This window comes from Phalacrocorax carbo, chromosome 1 (assembly GCF_963921805.1).
Source record: "Phalacrocorax carbo chromosome 1, bPhaCar2.1, whole genome shotgun sequence".
NCBI classification, from domain to species: domain Eukaryota; kingdom Metazoa; phylum Chordata; class Aves; order Suliformes; family Phalacrocoracidae; genus Phalacrocorax; species Phalacrocorax carbo.
In genome coordinates, this window is record NC_087513.1 from 184,513,645 (window position 1) to 184,522,353 (window position 8,709).

An 8,709-nucleotide genomic window follows, 5' to 3' on the forward strand; every position below is an offset into this window, starting at 1 on the left:
ATGAGCCAACAATGTGGTCTTGCAGCCCAGAAGGCCAACCGTATCCTGGGCTGCATCAAAAGCAGCGTGGCCAGCAGGTCGAGGGGGATGATTCTGCCCCTCTACTCCGCTCTGGTGAGACCCCACCTGGAGTGCTGCGTCCAGCTCTGGAGCCCTCAAGAAGGACATGGAACTGTTGGAGCGGGTCCAGAGGAGGGCTACAAAAATGATCTGAGGGCTGGAGCACCTCTCTTATGGGGACAGGCTGAGAGAGTGGGATTGTTCAGCCTGGAGAACAGAAGACTTTTGGGAGACCTTATTGCAGCCTTTCAGTTCTTAAAGGGGCACTATAGGAAAGATGGGGGAATCTCTTTAGCAAGGCCTGTTGTGACAGGACAAGGGATAACGGTTTTAAACTACAGGAGGGTAGATTTAGACTGGATATAAGGAAAAGTTTTTTTACAATTAGGGTGGTGAAACACTGGCACAGGTTGCCCAGAGAGGCGGTGGAGGCCCCATCCCTAGAAACACTCAAGGTCAGGTGGGATGGGGCTCTGAGCAACTTGATCTGGTTGAAGATGTCTCTGTTCACTGCAAGGGGTTGGACTAGATGACCTCTAAAGGTCCCTTCCAACCTAAACCATTCTATGATTCTGTGATTGGTAGGAAGTTCTCAACTAGCAAAGAATTATTTTTACACTTTGCCTTTATATGAGGCATCAAAGTATTTTTTTGATTTTTTTTTAGGATCCAGATCTTCAAAAGCCTGGTAGAACAAACAGCAAGTGTTGCCTGTTTCAGTTCATTCTTTTATTGTGCTTTTGTATGATGAAGCAGAATAGGGTGTAATCATCTGCAAGTAGTTATTCGTGAAGAAACTGATTCCTCAGGCTTTGTGCTGGTTTTGGCTGGGATAGAGTTAATTTTCTTCATAGTAGCTAGTATGGGGCTAGTGTTTTGCGTTAGTGCTGGACACAGTGTTGATAATACAGGGATGTTTTCTTTATTGCTGAGCAATAATGAATTGACTCTGATTTTATACAGTCAAGGCCTTTTCTGCTTCTCACCCCACCCAACCAGCGAGTGGGCTGAGGGTGCACAAGAAGTCAGGAAGGGACACAGCCAGGACAGCTGACCCCAGCTGACCAAAGGGATATTCCATACCATATGTCATACTCAGCATATAAAACTGGGGGAAGAAGAAGAAATGGGGGGACATTCAAAGTGATGGTGTTTGTCTTCCCGAGTAACCGTTATGCGTGATGGAGCCCTGCTTTCCTGGAGGTGGCTGAACACCTACCTGATGATGGGAAGCAGTGAATCAATTCCTTGTTTTGTTTTGCTTGCGCGCATGGCTTTTGCTTTACCCATTGGACTGTCTTTATGTCAACCCACAAGTTTTATCACTTTTACGCTTCTGATTCTCTCCTCCATCCCACTGGGGTAGGGGGGAGTGAGCGAGTGCCTGTGTGGTGTTTAGTTGCCGGCTGGGGTTAAACCACAAAAGGCCCCAAGCTAAATGATGCTGAGGGAGTTGGTTTCTACTTGCATTGTACCTGAAACCACTGCTGATTCTGTGCACTCTTGGTGCACCTGTTGAAGAGGTTATACAAGTTTTAGTGCTACTGACCTACCGATAACTGATTATTACAAATAAAGGGTAACAAGTACAAATGCCTTTCTTTGCTATTGACTATGCTACAGTGTTGGGTGGCCTGATTCTGTAAACCCTGCTTCTGCTTTGTAATGCTCCTGAGCAGCTGTTATCACGGTCTTTATTTGAACTATCAAGTGGCAGTGGCTGCAGGGTCAAATGAGGTGATAAAGGAGGAAGGAAATAGTGGATGTGTGCTTCAGCAGGTTACTCTGGCTGCTGCGTAGGCTTTGATCATCTGCAGTGCACTGTGGCTGCCATGCTGAGCACTGTGACACCAAACTTCATGTGATCCTTACCAAAGCACTGGCCTATACTGTCCTGAACCGGGTCTGTAGTCCATGCTCTCCATAGCTGGTACTGGGAATGAAACTCTCAGGGACCAGTGCTGAGCAGTGAGTTCCCTTGTGTTGTGGGGGAAAAGCAGAAAAAGAGACAGAGAGGCTGATAATTAGGGCAGGCATCTGCAAAGAGAGACATCTCAGCCCTGCATCCTTGCTTTCAGGATATACATTCAACATCACATAATAATTTACATTAAGCCCTTCTCCAAATCATGCTGTCTCCTTTTTGCACTGAGCATTCTACTAAGTCAGAAAACCTCATTTTTCTTTCCTTCTAATTATTCCAAACAAAGTGGAACAGCTCTAACAGGTGGGCTTACGCAAATGCCTTTGCTCCCACGTCAGAAGAGCAGATGATTGTACCACTTTCCAGGGAAGTGGGACATGCTGCTGTGCCTTCCTTCATGGAGGCAGAATTGAATCCAGATGCTCTTGTCCCATGCTTTAACCACTGAAATACGTGGAGAAAAGAGGAAGTGAGAGATGAAGACAGATGTTACAGATAGATATTATCTCCAAGGAAGATTGTGCTTTTTATGGGAACACACCCATGCACACACATGGACACATATTCCCCTTCTTCCAGTGCCCTTCCTCTTCCAAATCCATAAAACTGTCATGCAAACTGGGAGAGCCCATCCTTCAGCCAGCATGCAGATATGTGGTTAGGATTTCTTTCTGGGGATCCTGGAATATGTGTGGGCTTGAATGCCACTGGCAAAAGAGGAATGTGAAGGCAAGTCTCCCACATCCTGTGGAGTGCTCTAATCCATGACCTAGTATATGAAACTGTGCGCCTGTGGGAGAGCCCAGCATCTCCTCCCCAAGGGCTGTTCTGTACCAAGCCCAGTCTAGTGCTCTGAGAGCACCTACTGACATGACTGGTGCCAGTGAGATGAATGGAAGTAGTAGTCTGTGAAATTTGATGGGATTAGATGACAGCACTGTCAAAACTTAAATGGGAAGAGTAGAAGCATACAGCCTTTTCTCTTCCAAGAGGAGATCCTCTTTCCTTGTCCCATATGCCCTGGGAATGCCATGTCCCCTTTGTAAGATAAAGATTTGTCTACATCAAGTGAACAGTTAATTTATCTCAATCAGCTTCCTTACTTCCTTTCAAATATCACTTTGTACTTAGCACTAACAATGGCAGTCATATTTAGGGGCATTACTGTTCAAGAAGAAGCTTCTCTATTGTGTTGACCTCCAGTGTTTTAGTCTTGCTCTGTTCCCATGGGTCTTCATCTACTACTTAATGTTTCCAGGTCTTCCCTGTTTAGTATCCTCTCTAACAGATCTTTGCTACATCATCTGGTACTTTGTGTCCCCTCTTGTGAGCCACAGGCACTGCTGGGTATGTCTGACAGCTTCTGACTCATATTCTCTGTTGTAATCGCTGTTGTGTTGTGCCTTTCCTTTTTGTGTCACATCCACTTGTCTGTGTCCCATCCAAGACTCAGCTCCCACTGAGGCTCCATCACATGTACACACACCATCAGAATCCTCAGGCATCTTCAGGCACGGTCTTAAACACAAAAAATACCACCGCTGGCATAGGACAGCTCTGAGCCACAAGTTGCTGGAGTGTACTGGGAAGTCTAATTACATGCTTGCCCTGTTCTTTTATTTTTTTCCTGGGCATAGACTATTTGCCACTGCTACTTCTGAAATCAGAAAGCTATCCTCTTGTCTTAGCTGGGTTTACTCACTATTGATTTTGCGGCTATTGGTTTCTTGGGCAGCAAGAGAGCCTGGATATAGAACGAGCATGCAACTGTTCTACTCCCTGTCACTGTGGATGGTGAACTGCAGGTGCTAGTGCATGATCCTGGGTTTGGGGTTTTTTTTCAGCTGAACCACTTTTCCAGCCAGTTTGAGAGGCTCAGACCCAGAAATTCCAGAGTGGTGGCTGGAGTTCCAGGCTCCACTTGATCAACAAAGCCGTCCCTGTGAAGGACAGACACCAGGGAACTCCAGTCTGGTTTCCAAAGAGCCGGGCTTGGGCTAGCCACACTGCTTTCCACAGCTTGACATGGCTAGTCCTATTCTGCAGCAGCTGCCACCCACGCAGGCAAATGTGAGCTAGATGGATCCCTGTCTGACTCAGTACTGGTCATCTTATCCTTCTGTGGGAGAAAACTGTCCTTCAGCACAAATGCTATTAAAAATGATTTGTTTTCAGTTGTATGTATCTTAACTAAATCTGATTAGCAATAGCAGCAACAGATTCTTCCTTGGCATCACAGCAATTCCACCACTTCTAGGCAGTAGAAAAGCAGTAGATGTGTAGTAGTAGCTCGGAAGATGGCCACAAGAGGTAAAGTTATACAGCTACCAACTGCATTGTAAACTGGAATCTTAAATTTTAGGCAGATGGTCTTAGTAAGAACTTAGGGTTGCATGATTTTCATCATAAAGTCATGGAGAAGGAAACGCTGATCAGTGAAACTAGATAGGAAATGTTCAACTAATTCTGAGATCACCGTTTAATGAAAAATACTATTTCTGCAATGCTTTTAATCAATTTATTGTATTGTACGCTGTTTGTTTTTTTTTTTTTGAAAAACAGAATTGAAACACTTCGAATTTACAGTTTGACCAGAGTGACTTTACCCAATATCAAACTCTTCTGACCAAAGTGTTTCACTGCCTGTGCTCCTGGGACGGATTGTAATCACTGGGATGGACTCCCATCTGTCTTTTGACTCCATCTCATGAGGTGTCACAGGAGTCTCATAGCTCGGCAAGTCACCTGTAACTCAGTCATGGACCTTGTCTAGCCGAGGATACTTGAAACTTCGGCACTATAAAGAGATACGCTGCGACAGCCGAGTGAAACTACAAGAATCTTCTCTGTTCAGAAATGTTTCAGCATATCTAGCTTAAAGAAACATCCAGAAAGTCCCTCTTCTGCAAAAGAGGCCTTGAGGTGACATAATCCCAATGTGTGAAGCCTATACAATGCAGAAATAAATTGTGCAAATTGATATAAAGTGACTTCGAGCCTCCTGACTGAAGAAGCCTGATCCAAAACCTGAAAAATATATTCACCAGTTTCTTTGAGTTTTTTAACAGGCTCTGAGGACTCTAACTACTGACAGGCAATGTGAGGGTTTTTTTAGTTTTACCACATGCAGACAGACATGAACTGTTCTCTTATTTATTGCCTAGTATTTTCCCCAGCACCCTGCTGTTGACTTCAGTTCTATAACAATGTAAGAACATTCCTACAATTTCAATAATTTTTCTCCTGAACAGGGAAAAAAGCTATTTCTACTACCTTAATTTAAGAGTTTTTACATAATTATAAAAGACTTTAATATACTAATTATTTCTGTTGAGATTTCAAAATCAGCTTCATTGTTTTGACCTTTGTCATACCCACTAGACAAGAAAGAGGCAGAATGGCAATTCACTTGGAAATTTAAATGACATTTTAATACATTTTTCCACTGTTTTCAAAAATAGCAATTATTTCCTGGTATATCAATTGCTGTTTCCCAGCCTTTTCTAGAACACTATTTTAGATAAAAGCAGAAGTTTTCAGTGAGGCATTCTGTGTTATTGGCCATATTTTGTCACCCTGCTTTTTACATGTACACATGTACTTATATTAATTGATGTACAGCATGTAGAGAAGTGAAAAAATGTCCATTAAGTCCATTTCATGACAATTTTGGAGGTTGTAGAATTTCATTTGCTCCTAACATGCATGGAAAACACCTCTCTGCATATTTTCACTACTTGCACCAGACTGTCCCTATTCACACTCAGTAGATCAGAGTTTCAGTAGAGGATTCTTTTTACATCTGCTGAAGAGTCTGTTTTGTTCCTTGGAAACCTCACTGTCCAAAACATGCTCAGACCTGATACATCTCAATTAAACATTTGTGCTAGGTCCAAAACAACCTTTTGCTGATGAAATAATTCTGCAACAATATTCCAACCAACAGTAATAGCAGAGAATTTAGTTGTGAACATCTCTCCATAGAATAAAATCTCACCGGTGTAAGAATATAATGTAACACTTGTTTAACAATGCTTGTTAAAAAAATTACACAGTTGGATGGATGCACCTATGCTTTATGAAATGGAATATTTTATCTGCATAATCTCTCTTGAGTTCATAAATGATCCCTCATTTGAGGTGTAGGCTGGGAGAACTTTTAGTGAGTCTCCCTTTTTTGAAGGAGAACAAACTAAAATAAGAAAAAAAAAAAGACTTTTTTTCCTAGTGTTTTACTTTGACGTGCAGGCTTGCTGCTCTTCAACATTTTCGGATTTTTCAAGACTTTCAACTCTGCAGCGAGAATCGACTTTGCAATGAGAACCTACTTTCAACACAGCCTTTCATGTAAACACTATGCTTCCTGTTTTGCTTCAAAGCAAAATGATGAAAAAATCCTAGCAGTTATGCAACCTTATCGCAACAGGTAGTATATTCATGATCAACTCCTGCCACACAAGTATTTTGTAGACAATAGCAATGAGCTGTATTCTGCTCAGGGGCCAAGAGTTTGCATTACAGAGCCAGGACTTTGTTCACAGGAACTGTTATCCATGTCATTAGTCCTCACACAATCCAAAGAAAGCCACATTTTTTAGGAAGAGAATATCTTTTATTAGACCAACAGATACAGTTGGGAAAGGTAAATATTAGATAAAGCAGATTCATTTTCAGGTAGATGAGTTACTCTTTGGGTCCAAAACATAAGGAGAATATGAAAGTAACTGTAGTTAATTTCCTCTGAATTGCACTTAATTGCTTTAATCAGTCAGACATATGAGAGAAAAGTGTTTGTGATTTTGGGAGTAAAGGGTAATCTTGACCCTGCTACGAGTATAAGAGGTGACAGAAACTAAATGATCAGAGGAAGTGGTAATTCCCATTGGAGACCTGCAAGACTCGAGATGTAGGGAAACTCAGAGGTCCATCTCGAATCCGTCTGATATGGTGTCTGGTATCTGACAGAGTCATACATTTTAGTTTTCTGGCCCATCCTTGGTCTTGCAGTGTCAGGATTGCAAGGTTAGAGATGGAGTAGTCGTTTTGGGAATATAATTTTCTAACTGGTAACTGGGTGTTGCTGTTCTTTACTAATTAGGCAGCACATGGTGGTTGTTTGATTTCACCCACAGAGTTCCCGAAGAGCAGTGAATGTGTGTTGTGATGCCTATGACATTCAGGATGTGCATGTGTAGGGTCTGTGGATTTTGGTGGTTTTGGTGGAGCAAGCATTTATCATGAGGACTGTGGCAAGATTTGGATCTGATTTTCTCGAACTATCTGGTTCTAGCCAGTGTACGCTACTCTTCCGGAAATTTGCTTTCAATGGCGGAGCTAATGATGATGAGTGTTGTTTGAAGGGAAGGAGGGGTACTACTATGAAAAATCACTTCAAGGTATGATTTTCTTCCAACAGAAGTTGCAACTTGTTAACATTTTCCAGTATACATTTCTTGCATATTGTGGTACGTGATAACCAGGGGTTTTCTCTCTGCATTGTAGTAAGTTTGTACAAGGTTTAGGTGGCTTCTTCAAATATGCAATCCTAGAGGAGTGTCACTGTTGGATGAATATCATCTTTAGCTTTGTGAGGGTGTGTCATGAATGTCCTCCTTAGAGCAAATGAGGTGATGTCTGTGGGCTGGTTGTATATCAGTTTTTCTAGTGTGTTTTGGATAGCTGATGGTTTGTGGAAAGAGGTGTGTTGGTCTGTGGATTTTCTGCATATGGTAGTTTGAAGGTTGCTATTTTTTATGTTGCCCTTGGTGTCTAGAAAGTTGATGATGATGTAAGTTTTCCAGAGATAGTTTGATGGACAATTCTGGTTGCTGATTTTGTGGTAGAAATCAATGAGGGAATCCAAGTTTTCAGTCCAGATGTCATCTATGTATCTTAGTGTATCCTGGGAATGCACGCTGGTTTGGTGGGAAGGTTAAAGGCTTTTTCTTGAGGTGACTTCTGAAAAGCCTGTTACCCTGGTGCTTGGATACAAGTACCTGGGTTCTTGTAGTTGCATCTGTGATTTGGTGAGGATGAAACTGTTGTGGATGAAGATGAAATAGATGGGTTTGATATATATAAGATGCCAGTTAGAAGGCTGGTATCACTTAGACATGCAGGTCAGGCATAATGTTTCCCTGGTGTGGCATAGTGATAATAATACAAAAGAAGGTGCCAGTAAGAAGATGGTTTATGAAGCAGTGATCCTGGAGGAAGCATGTTTTTTTCTGGAGAAAGCTGCTTTCATGTACAACAAAGTGTTCAAAAATGGTGTCTGCAGATCCTCACAGCTCTTCAGTGAAAGTGACCTTGGGTTTTCTTCTGTAAGAATCTAAAAGAACACATTGAAGTCTTAAGGTAGCAAAAGAAGAGTTTACACAATTCTTTCTTCTTCATTAGGAAGAGATTTGAGCTCCAAGGTGAAAGGAGACATGGTCTTTCTTGAGTTCCTTCTCATATGAAAGCATCAAAAATCAACTGCTAGCATCACTGATATTATCCTAACTTCTCCTTTATCAATTGTTTAATTGCTAATTGGTGACAGGATTTTAAAAACTGCATAGACTCTTTAAAAGAACAGTTATATCTTCCAAAAAAATTATTTAACTGTTATTCCTCTCCTGAAAAAAATGTTATTGAAGACCAATGTAAAATTCACTCGTGGGTGTCCAAATCAGTATCACATGAGATTATTTTCACGGTTATTTTACAGGGGATGGTGGCTA